General features: G+C 37.8%; 1 long non-coding RNA gene across 1 annotated transcript; it reads left to right on the forward strand.

Moving 5' to 3' along the window:
- Window positions 1-4,384: 4,384 nt before the first annotated feature.
- On the forward strand, window positions 4,385-5,008 carry LOC137650562 (uncharacterized). Its single transcript, XR_011045989.1, has 2 exons — window positions 4,385-4,416; window positions 4,768-5,008. It is a non-coding gene; the product is annotated as an uncharacterized lncRNA (long non-coding RNA).
- The last annotated feature ends 11,773 nt before the right edge of the window (window positions 5,009-16,781 follow it).

Consider the following 16,781-nt stretch of genomic DNA (forward strand, 5'->3'; position numbering starts at 1 on the left):
TCAAACTATCGACCTGTCAGTTGACCCTACTGTCAATTGTTCCGGACAAAATCATGGACCACATAGACAGAAACAATTTATTCACTAAAGGTCAGCATGGGTTCATGAGTGGCAGGTCTACTACCACTCAACTACTAGAATTTCTGCAAGAATGGACAACACTCCTTGAAGAGGGAATTGGTGTGCTTTATTGTGACTTTCAGAAAGCTTTTGACTCAGTTCCACATTAACGGTTACTTGCAAAAGTCAAGAGCTATGGCATCGAAGGCGATGCATTAGAGTGGATTGAATCATTTCTACTTAATAGACAGCAACAAGTAGTGCTAAATGAGTCCAAGTCTTCTTGGGTGGGCGTAGCCAGCGGCATACCACAGGGCTCAGTCCTTGGCCCGCTCCTGTTTGTGATCTTCATAAATGACATCACAGAAGCTGTTACTTGCGGCATTAAAATTTATGCAAATGACACAAAGATTTATAGCAAGATTGATTATGATACAAACCACCTTCAGTTCCAGCAAAACATAGACAATCTACTACAGTGGTTGCAGCAGTGGTAATTAGTGTTTCACGCAGAAAAATGCCACATACTACATCTCGGTAGGGGACAGGCACAGGAGGATTGCACGATGGGCACAACTCCTTTAGCAACCACCGTGGTCGAAAAAGATCTAGAAGTACATATTGATTCTGGTTTGTGTTTCCAGTCCCACAGCCTCAAAACTGCAGCTGCACCTAACAAGTTAGTTTCCATATGCCATCGGTCTTTCACGTATATGGGCTGCAACATGTTGCTGTGTCTTTGTAAGGGGCTGATTCACCAAAAGCTGGAATACGCTACCTCAGTGTGGTCACCACGGTAGGTGCGGGACATCGATACCATAGAAGCTGTGCAAAGGAGAGCGACGAAATTAGTTCCGGGCCTGCAGGACCTGTCCTATGATGAGCAACTGAAGAAGATTGACCTTCCAACACTGGTGTTACGTTTACAAGTATCTACATGGGGAGTACAAAGTGGACTGTGAGAAGATGATTCCTTAAAAAAAAAAGGCAGCAGACCCAAAGGACACACACTGTGTTTAGAGGAGCAGCGACAGCTGAAGAATGCAGCAGGGTCAGTTCGATCACACTTCTTCTCCCAGCGCGTGGTGAATGTTTGGAACCAGCTGCTGGAAGAAGTCATATCTGCAGAAACACTTAATACCTTCAAAACCAGACTAGACAGATATTGGCCAAGCCACCCATTCCGCTTTGACTACAAGGCCAGATACGATGAGTACTGAGTGACTGTAATCTCAAGTAGGCCTGTCGGCCTTTCTACCGTATATTGTATTGTATTGTATTGTAAAACTATAGTTTCACCATCATAGAATTCCAAATTCAGCACAAGTTAAATGTCTTGTTACAGTTTCCCTGTATAGAGAAAAAATATACAAGAGTGCCTATGCTGTTCATCACATACCATTTTACATGCTTTAAATATTACAGCTGTTTTGATTATTAACTAGTATCGTTTTGGTTTCTTTTCGTTACTCACAGCTACTGATTTATGTCAGCGACGCAAACTGCTTATTTGTACATGACTGCATTATAGTTTGGTAATTTTGTTTGTTTATCTTAAATAGACACTCGGTCGTAACCATTATAAGAATTGTTAAAATTGATACAAACACCTATATACCATATATATATGTATATATATATATATATATATATATATATATATATATATATATATATATATATATGCATAAATATACACATATCTACCTCTATGAATATATATATTTTAAAGGGATATATCTATATATTATAGAAACTAAGAATGAGTATATATATATATATATATATATATATATATATATATATATATATATATATATATATGTATATATACGTACATACATAAATATATATATATATATATATATATATATATATATATATATATATATATATATATATATATATATATATACACATATCTCCCTCTATGAATATATATATTTTAAAGGGATATATCTATATATTATAGAAATTAAGAATGAGTATATATTTATATATATATATATACATACATATATATATATATATATATACATATATATATGTATATATATATATATATATATATATATATATATATATATATATATATATATATATGTATAGATAGATAGATAAAGAGAGAGAGATGAGGGTTATATTTCGAGTCGAATGTTACCGCTTCCGAACAAGAACTCTAGTATTACACAGAAGATCTACCTATCCAAGGCGTTCTTTAATCGAGATAATTACGTAATAATTGGCTCATTAGGATCCAACTAAGGCCTTAACGATAAGTATGTCTTCATCTTCTTCAAAATAGTCTAGAAAAGATTAAGAAGAAATCTATATAATCCACATACCATCGTAACAGATAGATATGGTAAATATTGTTCTATTTCTACGACTCTTTGTGATATATTTATGGTGTTTGTCATCTTGATTAAAGAAGGTTAAAAGTATCTGACGTTTTATGCGATGCATAATTTAAAGGCCACTTTTGATTCATTCCAGTTTATGCTGTAGTTGGGACTACTTGAATATTGTCGACCGTTATAAGTTTAGAGTGTCTCCTACGCTGAAGAGGTCCTCACTTCCTTCACTCCGAATCTCTCTAACTGCGCATTCCATGTTTGTTTGTTTTTCTTTACGTTTTACGGACATAAATGGAAACGGGTCTTTATTAAGAGATATCTCGAGGAGAAAGGCTAATGGAGGAGGGTGGGAGTTGGGGGCACAAAAACCTCTTTCATATTTCCCTCCCTTTTGAAAAAGACATCCTCTCCTTGCGACAATAACAACTCATCTGTTATTTGTCTGTAGAAGTTTTTATCCCCTCCCACTCGCCTCTCTCTCTCTCTCTCTCTCTCTCTCTCTCTCTCTCTCTCTCTCTCTCTCTCTCTCTCTCTTTGTCTTTTGTCTCTCGTAATGCAGGTTTTCGTATGACCATGTAGGCCAATGCATATTGATTTTATTTTAAATATATATTATTGATAAATCAATTAGCCAAAGGATATTAGCTATCTATTTCAATAGGTGGCGCTACGAAATTTGAGTATTTTTCGAATGGCATAATATAAAGTTGAAGATAGGAATTTACATTCTCTAGAAATCATTAATAATTGTTATGAAATTGAGAATTCCACTGTGATTTCATTGTAACAAATTGTAAAATAGAAATGCGATTATTTCAATACATATATATTGTAACTTTTCATCTTATTAAGTGCGTTCGAATTAGTTTTAGCAAATTATAACCTCATTCTTTTTCCCTTAGATAATTACATGTAAATATTTATCTAAAATAATGCAAATAATTATAGGAAAATAAATACTAAATCAATATGATATGTAATATCAGAGAGAGAGAGAGAGAGAGAGAGAGAGAGAGAGAGAGAGAGAGAGAGAGAGAGAGAGAGAGAGAGGAGATTGCAAAGTCGATGGTCTTCAGGTTGAGAGAGAGAGAGAGAGAGAGAGAGAGAGAGAGAGAGAGAGAGAGCGATAGAGAGAGATGACAAAGTCTATGGTCTTCAGGTTAAGAGAGAGAGAGAGAGAGACAGACAGACAGACAGACAGACAGAGAGACAGAGAGAGAGAGAGAGAGAGAGGGGGGGGATTACCAAGTCTAGTGACTGCAGAGAGAGAGAGCGAGAGAGAGAGGATTACCAAGTCTATGGTCTGCAGAGAGAGAGAGAGAGAGAGAGAGAGAGAGAGAGAGATGCCATTATTGATAACATCCATCTATAGTATTTCAACGTAAGCGTTTTCTATGGTCTATTCAGTGTTTCTCAACGTGGGCCATATGGCCCCCTTGGGGGCCATGAGATTTTTTCAGGGGCCACAAGGCAAAATTTGAAAAATGGGGGGCCATGGGGGGCCACAGAAAATTTAGGACCCACAAAATATATAAATGTGTAATATTTTGAAATAAATCATTAATATGCTTGAGTTTAGTTTGAACATCATTCAATTCAATATACCAGGTAATTTTTGCAGACAGTGAAATATTCAATAATCTCTTCACTCTCTCTCTCTCTCTCGAGCTGGCAGAGTGGTAAAAGGCTGAACTATGACCCTTGACAAAAACCATTAACTCTCTCTCTCTCTCTCTCTCTCTCTCTCTCTCTCTCTCTCTCTCTCTCTCTCTCTCTCTCTCTCTAGCAGGCAGAGTGGTAAAAGACTGAACTATCAAAGATTATGCTGACTGGTAAACTTCCGAACGACAACCATTAAGATGTTTATAAACAATTTTAACAGCAACGGTATATGGGTTATAATATAACCGTTATATTGTTTCTACTTCAATAATAGATCCGTCTTTCAGTTTAACATAGACTTGCGAGGAAGAGACTTGATTTAAGTTCTACCAAAGAGGTTTGTGAAAGATAACTTTATATCCACATACGTATGTACATACAAACATACATTTATACTTACATACAGTGTACAAACATACATTTATACTTACATACAGTGTACAAACATACATTTATACTTACATACACAGTCTCTTTCATGTACACTCAGTACACACACACACATACTTGTCATGAATTTTATTTATCTATTCACTTTATTTGTTATTGAGGGAGGGGTAAGAGTATCTTTTATGGCTAATAACTTTTGCTTTTTTATTTGCTTGTTTGAATATGTGGAGGGCAATGATTTCCCAGACAATAATAGCGGTACTGAGTTTTAATGAGTTTTGTTTGTTTTTTATTTTAGATAAGCATGACCAGTCCAGCTAAGAAAAAATGCAGACAGTATTCTGTCGAATATCTTGCTTTTGGATTCATTGAATCTCCACAAAATACTACAATGCCTATGTGCCTGCTGTGTATGACCTCACTCTCAAATGAAAGTATGCGTCCCAGCAAACTGAAAAAGCATCTGGAGACTGCACATAAAGACAAGAAAGACAAGCCGCTAGATTTCTTCAAGAAATTACGTGATGAGTTCCAAGGAAGGATGACAGTGAATCATATGTTTACCCAAAAAGTGGCAAAAGTAGACAGAGGGATGTTGGCTTCTTACAAGATAGCAAATTTGATTGCAAAAGCAGGTAAGCCTCATACTATCGGTGAATCTCTGATCATGCCGGCAGTGGCTGTAGTGCTTTCAACAGTCATGAATCAGAGTCCACAAGAGGTAACTAGTGTTATTCCTCTGAGCAACTCCTCAGTATCACGCCGTATTGATGAGATGGCAGCTGATGTTGAAAACCAATTAATCTCAAAACTGCAGGTGAATGATTTCTCGCTTCAACTCGACGAATCAACTTTACCTGATAATTCTGCTCTTTTGATGGCATTTGTGAGGTTTCTTGATGTAGATGAAATATGTCAAGAAATGCTTTTCGCATTGAAATTAACGACTGACACTAAAAACTTGAGGTCTATTTTGAGGAGAACAACATTCCACTCAAGAACATTGTGGCTTGTGCAACAGATGGCGCTGCTGCTATGATAGGAAGGTATCGGGAATTCAGTGCTTCCTTAAAAAAAGCTGTTCCTAATGTCGTTTGTGTGCACTGTGTTGTTCACCGGCAGCACCTGGTTGCCAAAAACCTAGCAGGACGTCTTTATGAAGCACTTGGGCATGTTATCAAGGCTGTCAACTTGATAAAAAGTAGTTCACTGAAAGATCGCCTCTTTCAGCAATTATGTGAAAAGAACAATGAAGAATTTGAAAAACTTGTTTTTTTATTCCTTTTGTAAATAGATAAGTGTTCAAATAAAACATTTTTCCAATTAATATTGGTATTTGATTCATGCCTGAAATTAGTGTTTTGAGTACATGGTACTACTCAAACTAGAACCATTAATATACCTTCCCTAGGCGTATTAAGGTGATGGACGGAAGGCGGGTGTGTGGGGGGGGGGGGGGTAAGAACTCAGAGTTGGCATGGAGGGGCCACAACAACTTGCACTGGATTGAAGGGGGCCACCACCAGAAAAAGGTTGAGAAACAGTGGTCTATAATATGAATGACATTCCTGAAATATTTATGGAAGAATTATTGTTCTTAGTTATGTGACCTATTGAATAAATGCTTTATATAACCCAGAGCCATATTTGGTAGAATTAAAAGTTACTCTTTGTAACATTGGTTTTACATCCGTTATATTTTTAGATGAAAATAAAAATGATATATTTAATTTTTTTTTTTTTGTGAAATATAAAATAAAAATAAATTCTTGATAATATTGGAACTAATACATTTCTATCCCACTTTTTATAAAATTATAAAAAATGACTTGTTTCCGTTATCATGGTAATAATGTATGATTAAACATTGCAGTAGCAATTGTAGAAATACTGAACCCCGTTTTGTCAAATATTCTAAATAACATGATTATAGTGTCTGTCACCTCCTAATCAGAAATGCGTCGAACAAAGGTTAATTCATAAATTTGAAAGTGAACTCTCCATTACTAATATCCTAAATCAATAGAAAGTGTTGAAGTATTTCTTGTTAAACCTTGATGTAGACTCAAATGGTATTTTTCCCTTTTTTATCTTTTTTTAACAAAGATAGCTGATATCTTTCTTCTAAGTTCTGTTATTCTCTGTAAGTACTTTTGGCAATTGTTGTCAAATTGGCAATGTTTCTCAGTTGAGTAAATTTGTTTGTATACCGCTAACGTTGCTGGTTATCGTTCAATATTTATAAACCCTATATTATATAAAAGTTTTTTGGCAAAACGTCTTAACAGGTATGCTGACGGCAATCCTTTGTTCATAGTATGCAGTTTAGCTTTAGTAAAGGCATTGGAGCATATGATGCCTTCTTACAATATCCAATGCTGTACAGAAATCCCTTGATTTTGTTCTGGAAGTTTGTATGATCGGCCTTGATTTTGGTGCTGCCCTTGACCATTTTAATCATGAACTCCTTATTTTCAAACTTGAACAGATGCAAGTAGGTGGGTCTTTTCTTAGTCTCATTATATAACTTCTAAATAATAAATTGCAAGGAGTAGTTGCTGGTGGGAACCATAATGGCTATAGGAATGTAATATCTGGTATTCCTCAGGGTAGTGTTCTTGGACCTTGGACCTTACGCATATGTGGCTTGACCCGAAAAAAAACTTGTTGCATTTGCAGATGATCCTACACACTTTGCATCAATTCTATTTCCGGAATACAGTTGCTGATTCCCTTAATAGAGATATGGCTAAAATTGTGGATATTGCAAATTGTGAGGAATGAAGGAAAACCCTAACAAACCCCAAAGTATGAATGTTAAGGTAAGTGGCTTCTTCACATCCATATATTTACATTAATATTGTCCCTTTAACTTTATACAATCTATTTTAAAGTCTAGGTGTGATTCGTGATTTAAAATTTCCTTTTGGGAAACACATCAGGTCTGTTTCTTCTTTATTTGCAAAAAATGGCAAAATGAGAAAGCCTTTTAAGGCTTTTGGTGATACATCTATCCCGAGGAAATGTTTTGCTCTTATGATTGTACTGTTTTGTCTGGTGTTCAACTGCTGACTCTCGTCTTTATTTGATGAACAGAAACGTTCAGTCTAATAAATTCTTTATTCCTCGTCTGGAGGTCAATCTCTGACACCATCGTTCAGTTAGATGTTAGTGCATGTTAGATTATGCATGTTGCATAATGCTTTTCCTACAACTGACCATCCCTTGCATACAGACCTTGCCAAACTATGCCACCTTGAGCATATTACTAAGTATAAATTAATTCTCACAGTCTTGCTTTCTCTCTCATAAGGTTCATTACTACGGGTATTCTAGGTGTTTTATTCCAGCTGAAACCAGATTGTGGAATGATCTCCCTAATCTGGTGGTTGAATCAGTGGAGCTTCAGAAAACCCAACTTGTTGCAAATACTCTTTTCTTGAACAGGTTGACATAATCTCGTAATATAACCTATATACGACTGATCTATTTAAAGTTGTTACTGATCTTATATTTCATATATCTTCTATATTTTTCGTATATAGATCATTCGGTACATCTCTATTTCCTTTCCAAACAGGACTGTTTTCCTGTTATTATTATTATTATTATTATTATTATTATTATTATTATTATTATTATTATTATTTGTATTATTATTATTATTATTATTATTATTATTATTAGCTAAGCTACAACCCTAGTTGAAAAAGCAGGATGCTATGTGTACAATGACTCCAATAGGGAAAAAGAGCCAAGTGAGAAAAGGAAATAAGGAAATAAATAAACTACAAGGGAAGTAATGGACAATCAAAATATTTCAAGAACAGTAACAACATTAAGATAGATCTTTCATATATAAACTATAAAAAGCCATACGAGCTCACGATTTTAGTTCGCTGAAGAGATCTTTATCGACCTTACCAATATTATTCTATTAATTTCACTTCAGCCAGGTCTCTTCAAAATGGATAAAGAGATAGGGAAGGGTGGATAAACTTTGATATGTAATTGATGGGGAGATACCTTTGAAGTTGCGATAATTAATTTTTTTCTTCCACAACAAAAGGTGAGATTTTTCACTGTCAATCTGTTTAATATGAAAACGTTCGCTACAAGTTTGAACTCTTGTTGGAACCTATAGGATTGGAACATTCTGTTTTTCCAACTAGAGGTGTAGCTTGGCTAGTAGTAGTAGTAGTAATGATAATAATAATAATAATAATAATAATAATAATAATAATAATAATAATAATAATAATAATAATGATAATAATAATAACTTGCCTCCGCTGTCCATCCCATAGCATTTGACGTTACTGTTCGAGTTATTATGCATTTAGTTATGTCTATATACAGTATACTGTAATGCACGTTTTTCATACACACTCATGCACTGTAATGCTATTGCTCTTTTTATCAATAGTGCGAGGTGGCTGTTAGGTACTAACAGAGAGGCGAGGTGAATGTAAGTAACTTTATTCAATAAGATAACGAGCTTATATACAAAATTCAAACAATGTGAAACATACGATGGCAAGCTTAAGCAGGTTTTTCTATTATCATTGTGGGGAGAGAGAGAGAGAGAGAGAGAGAGAGAGAGAGAGAGAGAGAGACAATAGCATTACAGGGTATGAGCGTGTATGAAACACGTGCAGTACAATACAATATAATTATAAAACTACTACTACATTGCCCAATGTTTTATGTAGATAACTGTGTTACTAGGTTGTCTTATAATATACTTATTGCGACGATGCCTAGTGTTCTGATATAATCCTGGATATCATTATTTTTTTCGCAAATTTTGTCCTATTTTTGCGTAGCTACTTAAATTATCTTGTTGAAACTACAGCATTTTCACCATTTGTTATGCGCCATATTTGACATGATTCGTTCCAATGAATGCACGTCTAATATTAAAGCTCTTAACAAAATTTAAAGGTTTCTTGAATATAAAGGAATTTAAAAGATTTAATTAATTGACCTCAATTACTTAAGAACATTTTACACACATAAAAAGAGTAGCACGATAGCCTTTGCACCATGGTATTCTACTGGCTTGGGATAGAGTTCTCTAGCTTGAGGATACACTCAGGCATTGTATACTATCTTATTTCATCTCTTCCTCTTGATTCTTTTTTTTTATAATTTATATATGAAAGATCTAATTTAATGTTGTTCTCTTCCTATTTTTTGACATATTAGCCTACTTATCTTGTAGTTTATTTACTTTCTTGTTTACTTCCTTCACTGGGCTTTTTTTCTTTGTTAGAGCCCTTGGCCTTGTAGCATATTGATTTTCAAATTAGGTTTGTGGCTTGGCTTATAATAATAATAATAATAATAATAATAATAATAATAATAATAATAATAATAATAATAATAATAATAATATACAAGAATCCCAGATGAAGATTTCGTCGAATTTGAGAAATCGTAATGACTCAAATACAAGAAAGAAGGTCATTTGATTTTGGCAGAGAACTCAATCCATATTTCCTCTGCCAACAATGGCAGATCAACGCTTTCCTGACCCTACTTTCTGGTATATTAGATAAAACCGTATCTGTTAGACACAAGGTCAACCGTTGACTTCTACATTGAATCGACATCGAAAAACTTTCTTCTGATTAAATGCCATAAATGTTTTTATTTTCCTATCAGCATTTATTTCCGTCTGAGACTGCAGAAATGTTTATCTTGCAATATACAATTTTATTTTCATACAGCATGTATTTCACTCCTAGACTAAAGAAATGTTTACTTTGCCACAAATATTTTCATTTTCATATCAGCATATATTTCCCTCTCAAACAAAGTTTGCATATATATATATATATATATATATATATATATATATATATATATATATATATGTGTGTGTGTGTGTGTGTGTGTGTGTGTGTGTGTGGAGTGAAGAGTGACTGATAGCTATTTTTCACATCTCTCGTGTATTTATTTGTACGAAAAATCCCACTATCACATAAGTAATAAGCAACATATGAACCATCCGAAATGGAAAGATTGCAATATATCATATCAGCTGACAAAAAGAGCTCATCTGGATTAACCCCAGGAAGGATATGATAAGAGAGCATCTGATGGTCAAAGGAATATGTGTGGAAAAATACATCATATCTGATAAGGTGAAAGACCTCTTTTGCTTCCTCCATTATAAGAGATTTCCGTAAGACAATTTATATATATGGCCTATATATATATATATATATATATATATATATATATATATATATATATATATATATATATATATATATATAGGTAGATATATAATTATCTCTGTATATTGAAATATGTAATAACAACAACAACAACAACAACAACAACAACAACGACAATAATAATAATAATAATAATAATAACAATAATAATAATAATCGAGGGATGAGAGTTCACTGTTCCTCCTATTTTTTTCTCCCCTCTCTCTCTCTCTCTCTCTCTCTCTCTCTCTCTCTCTCTCTCTCTCTCTCTCTCTCTCTCTCTCTCTCTCTCTAGATAAATAAATAAGTTAAAGAAACAAAAAGGATAACTGATGTCTATAAATTTTACGGGAAAATGACAGAAGAGAAAATCTAGGAAATAAAATGTGTGTGAGAGAGAGAGAGAGAGAGAGAGAGAGAGAGAGAGAGAGAGAGAGAGAGAGAGAGAGAGAGAGAGAGAGAGAGAGAGAGAATATCAGCAACGCAGCATTATATATAGAATTTATAAGCACTTAAACATTATATAGATAATTTTTATGATTTAATATTCAGGAAATTAAGGATTTTAAGTAAAACGAAAACAACAACAACAACAACAGATGCAGCCGTTTCTAGTCCACTGCAGGACAAAGGCCTCAAATATGTCCTTATTGATGTCTGATATTTGGCCAGTTTTCATTACCACGCTGGACACTGCAGATCAATGATGGTGGAAGATTTCAGTCTGATCGCTCAAAGCAAACCAACCTAGCAAGTGTGACATTGACTAGCACAGAAAATAAGTACGTAATAAAGTGAAGACTCACTTATCTAGATCAAAATCAATGCACTGATGCAACATTCATCAGGAGAGGTGCATAGTCTCATAGAAGATGAAGGTGATGAATTCTGGTAGTTTGTGACCTTTTGGTAAAATGACGTTGAAGATTTGCAGAAGAAATTCACGAGAGGGATTTGAATTAAAAGTCAGACACTATGGAGGATTGTACGATCAGGCAGTGTGCCACGATCTATTATATTATTCTGTATATATACCATCGAAATAATGTTGATTATGATAAGAAATAAATAAGTTTTCTTCTTTTTTTGCAGATAATGCTTAGTTTTACTAGATTATGGACATTGCGTTGATTATAATATACAAGATTATTTCATTTTGCAGATAATACTCATTATAACTAGATAATGGACATCGCATTGATCATATAAAATAAATAAAATTATTTTGCAGATAATACTAAATTTTACTAGAACATGATATCGCGTTAATTATAAGAAATGAATAAGATTTGTTTTTGCAGATAATATTCAATATTAGTAGAAGATTATGGAAATCGCATTGATCATAAGAAATAAATAAGGTTATTTTGCAGATAATACTAAATTTTACTAAATCATGGACATTTCATTGATTATAATAAATAAATAATATTTTTTTGCTGATAATATTCAATATCACTAGATTATGGACATTGCGTTGATTATAAGAAATAAATAGAATTATTTTTTAGATAATACTAAATTTTACTAGATCATGAAATCGCGTTGATCATAAGAATTAAATAAGATATCTTTTGCAGATTTTACCCAATATTACAAGATCAAGGACATCGCTGGAAATAATATGACATAAATAAGAATATACTATTGGATATATAGTAGAGGATTAAAATGACAAGAGACAGAAACGAGAAGAAATCTACTAATAGTGAATATTGTTTGAAAAAAAAAAGAAAAAAAAGAGCTTGACCATGTAAGGAAAAAAAAAAGAAATAGAGATCTTTAAAATCTGAGACATGAAGAAACTCAGGATGTTTAAACGGCGAAAGTATAAACAGAACCGGGCAAATATTAAGTATAAAGTAAATAGGGACTTATCTGTCGAGAAAAATAGTCCGAAATATATAAATATAGATATGTTAAGATTACTTACACATGATGAAGCAATCACAAGACTAAACTATTATTGTAGCTGTATCTATAATGCCCACCAAAATGTAATCGACAAGCTATGAGGTATAATTAACTGGATATCTTAATTATTAATGAATAAATTCCCCCAGAGATGTTGTCTCGTGCCTCCGGTTGAGCATCATTAGCTGCCGGCTAAACCATGAATTAGAATTGAGATATCTGTTTTGACCAGATTGTCGATAGCAAGAAATGGAAGTCGGAAATACGTAGAAGAAAATTAGAAAATACTAATGAACGCATCAATAAACACTGGAACATGAATTAATATAGAATTATGGTGGCATTGGGACATGGATTAATATTGATTTATTGTGCAACTGACAAATGGATTAATATAAATTTATGATGACACTGCAACATGATTAATTTAGATTGATTGTGCCATTGCAACATGGAATATTATAGACGTATGGTGCTTATAAGCAGTGTACCAACCGTGTTTCACACAATTGTACATAATTCCTTTTGTATATATTATGCTTGTATCTTCGCTCTTCCCTCGCACTAAAACGAACATGAAAATTCATGTCTGGTTTTTCCTCTGTGATATTGTCTGTCTTGTGAACTTGTTATGTCCTGTTGCCTTTAGGTTTTGTATATAAGGAGAGTGTTCCACAATAATATAACTCAGTCGTTTCCAATCTGCCTTCAGTTCACACCCTTACTCGGCGCCGTCACATTGGTGACCCCGGAAGTCGACTCGCTCCCACTGCCTTCCACCCCCCCCCCCCTCCCTCGCCCGTCCATCGTTGGTACTATGACGGAGACTACATCAATTGGCGCCGCGGCTGCCCCATTGAAACTTTCACCGTTTGCCACCGGAGAGGCATTTGCTTGGTTTCAACGCGCTGAAGTCCACTTTCGTATCAGGGATTATGTTCTCACGGCGATACGCGAGGACACCTTCCCAGAAATATCCGACTGGCTTTGTGAACAAGGAGACACCCCAATAGTGTATGACGCCCTCAAATCATACCTTCTGAAGCAGTACTCGCCGTCGCCAGCCGCCCGTATAGCAAAGCTTTTTCAGCTCTCGCAACAACCGTTGGAGGACCAAAGGGCTTCGCTTGCCCTCAGGGAAATGACCAGTATCGCTCGCCTTCAACCTACCGCAGACGGCTCTCCTCGTGAGGTGAACTTACTCCGTGCCCTTTGGATACGCCGTTTACCTGAACCTGTACGCGCTGCCATACCCGATGTCGATAGTTTACCCATAAAGGACTTGATGACCAAAGCCGACGCCCTTATGGACAGCCACTTAAAGACCTCCATCAACGCCTCCACCCCTGACGACGAGGATGCCTATTCAACGTCAACCGAAGCTGACATGAATGCCGTAGGACATACACGCCTACCCCGTGACGTGCCGAAGCGGCGACACAGGCGCCCACCACCCACCAATCGCTCGCGCCCCAACGAACGACTTCTACAGCCACTTACTACCTCCCATCCGCCGCAGTTTTGCTACTACCACTTTAGATTCGGGGCAACCGCGAAGAAATGTGCCAAAGATTGTCAGTGGCCAAAAAACGTGTAAGCAGGCCATCGCTTGTGGCGGTGGCCTCCCATGTTTCTAATCTGTTCTTTTTACAGGATGCAGGAACGGGCGTGCGATTTTTGGTAGACATGGGTGCTTGTCGTTCTCTTTTGCCAAGGAAACTCTTCAAGGCACAACGTAGTCTGTCTACATCTGCCGACGTCCGCTTGGTAGCTGCCAACGGATCTGCGATACCCACCTACGGTTACGAGAACCTCACATTATCGTTCGGAAACAGTAAATTCAATTGGAAGTTTCTCGTTGCTGACGTCACAATGCCAATCCTCGGTGCGGATTTCCTCTCTCATTTCCACCTTCTGATCGATGTCGCCCACCGATGATTGGTCAACGCAGACTCGTACTTGTCGACACCTCTTCAACCCGCCCCCTCTAACCTCGCTCTCCACATCAGCGCACCCACGGATGCCTACGCCCACCTCCTCACGTCGTACCCGGAAGTTTTCCGTCCAGAACTTCGCCAAACGCCCACGGTTCTTGCCAAGCACAGTATTTATCACCATATCAAGACAACGGGACCCCCAGTCTTCGCAAAATTCAGACGTCTGGCACTGGAACGATTGGCAGCTGCCAAACAGACGTTCGCCGAAATGGAGAAAATGGGCCTGTGCCAAAAGGCCTCCAGCCCATGGTCGTCACCCTTACACATCGTTCTGAAAAAAGACGGCTCCCTCCGTCCGTGCGGGGATTACAGGTGCCTGAACATGCAAACAGAACCGGATCACTACCCCCTCCCAAACATTGCCGATATAACCTCCTACCTGCACAAAGCGAAGGTTTTCTCTACACTCGACCTCTTGAAGGGGTATTATCAGGTGCCTATGAACCCAGAAGACATCCCCAAGACCGCCATCACCACTCCGTTTGGCACATACACCTTCAATTACTCCTGTTTTGGCCTTCGTAATGCTGGGGCAACGTTTCAACGTCTCATGGATGGCATCTTAGGGGACCTCCCTTTCTGTGTATGTTATGTGGACGACATACTTGTGTTCTCCTCCTCAAAAGAGGAACACCACCGTCACCTGCGCATCGTGCTCGACCGCCTGCAACAAAACGGCCTTGTAGTCCGGTACGACAAGTGTACCTTTGGCGCCAACGAAGTGTCGTTCTTAGGGCACCGTATCACTCCTGAAGGAGTCCATCCCCTCCCTGAGAAGGTAGCAGCCGTTCAGAATTTCCCCGTGCCCTCGACCGTCAAGGCTCTGCAGGAATTCTTGGGCATGATCAACTATTATCACCGTTTTCTGCCAGCCATTGCCGCCACTCTTGCTCCCCTCTACGCCTCCCTCAAGGGCAAGCCAAAGGACCTGAAGTGGGGTCCCCTTCAAGAAGCAGCCTTCTGCAATGCAAAGAAGGCCCTATCAACTGCTGCGGCTCTCACTTTTCCTATCCCACACGCCCCTCTCCTTCTCTCCACCGATGCCAGCGACGTCGCTATTGGTGCAGTACTCGAGCAGGTGGTCAAAGGCTCGCCCCGCCCATTGGCCTTCTTCAGCAGAAAACTGTCCAAGGCAGAATCGGGTTATTCTACCTTCGATCGAGAATTGCTGGCGGTGCACTTGGCTGTCCGTCACTTTCGCCATTTCTTAGAAGGTACGATCTTCGTCATTCGCACAGACCACATGCCTCTGGTGCACGCCTTCACTCGACAGTCTGACGCCTGGTCCGCCCGTCAACGCGGACATCTCTCTGCCGTGGCTGAATACAATTGCACCCTCCAATACGTCCCTGCGAAAATGAATCCCGTTGTCGATGCCCTGTCAAGAAACACGGCTGCCGTTCAACTGGGATTGGATTACAACGCCCTGGCTGAAGCCCAACGACAGGATCCAGAGTATCAAGCTTGTAGGACATCCTGCACGTCCCTCCGTTGGGAGGATTTTCCCGTTGAAGACTCCAACACCACCCTCCTCTGTGACGTCAGTACTGGTAGACCGCGACCTTGGATTCCTGCTCACATGCGCCGACAGGTGTTTGATCTCATCCACGGCCTTTCACATCCCTCGTGCCGTTCTACTGCACAGCTGCTGAAGGCAAAGTTCATTTGGCACGGCATTTCTAAGGATGCTAAGGATTGGGCCCGTGCCTGTACTTCTTGCCAAACTTCCAAAGTACATCGACACACGGATTCAGGAGTGGGCACCTTTCCTCAACCTCAGCGTCGTTTCGCACACATTCACGTCAACGTTGTAGGCCCCCTACCCACATCACAAGGACATCGTTACCTGTTTACCGTCATCGACCGCTCCACTCGTTGGCCTGAAGCCATTCCCATGGAAACTGCAACGTCCGCCTCATGTACATCTGCCTTACTCTCTGGATGGATTTCAAGATTCGGTATCCCTGAGCATATTACTTCTGACAGGGGAACCACTTTCACCTCTCAATTATGGATGTCATTAGCGAATCTCCTGGGCATCACCCTACATCAGACAACGGCCTACAAACCCGCTGCCAATGGAATGATTGAACGTTTTCATCGCACCCTCAAAGCAGCTTTGATGTCCCGCTGCAAGGATTGTAACTGGTTTACTCAGCTTCCCTGGGTCCTCCTTG

Source organism: Palaemon carinicauda, chromosome 12, assembly GCF_036898095.1.
Source record: "Palaemon carinicauda isolate YSFRI2023 chromosome 12, ASM3689809v2, whole genome shotgun sequence".
Classification (NCBI taxonomy): Eukaryota; Metazoa; Arthropoda; class Malacostraca; order Decapoda; family Palaemonidae; genus Palaemon; species Palaemon carinicauda.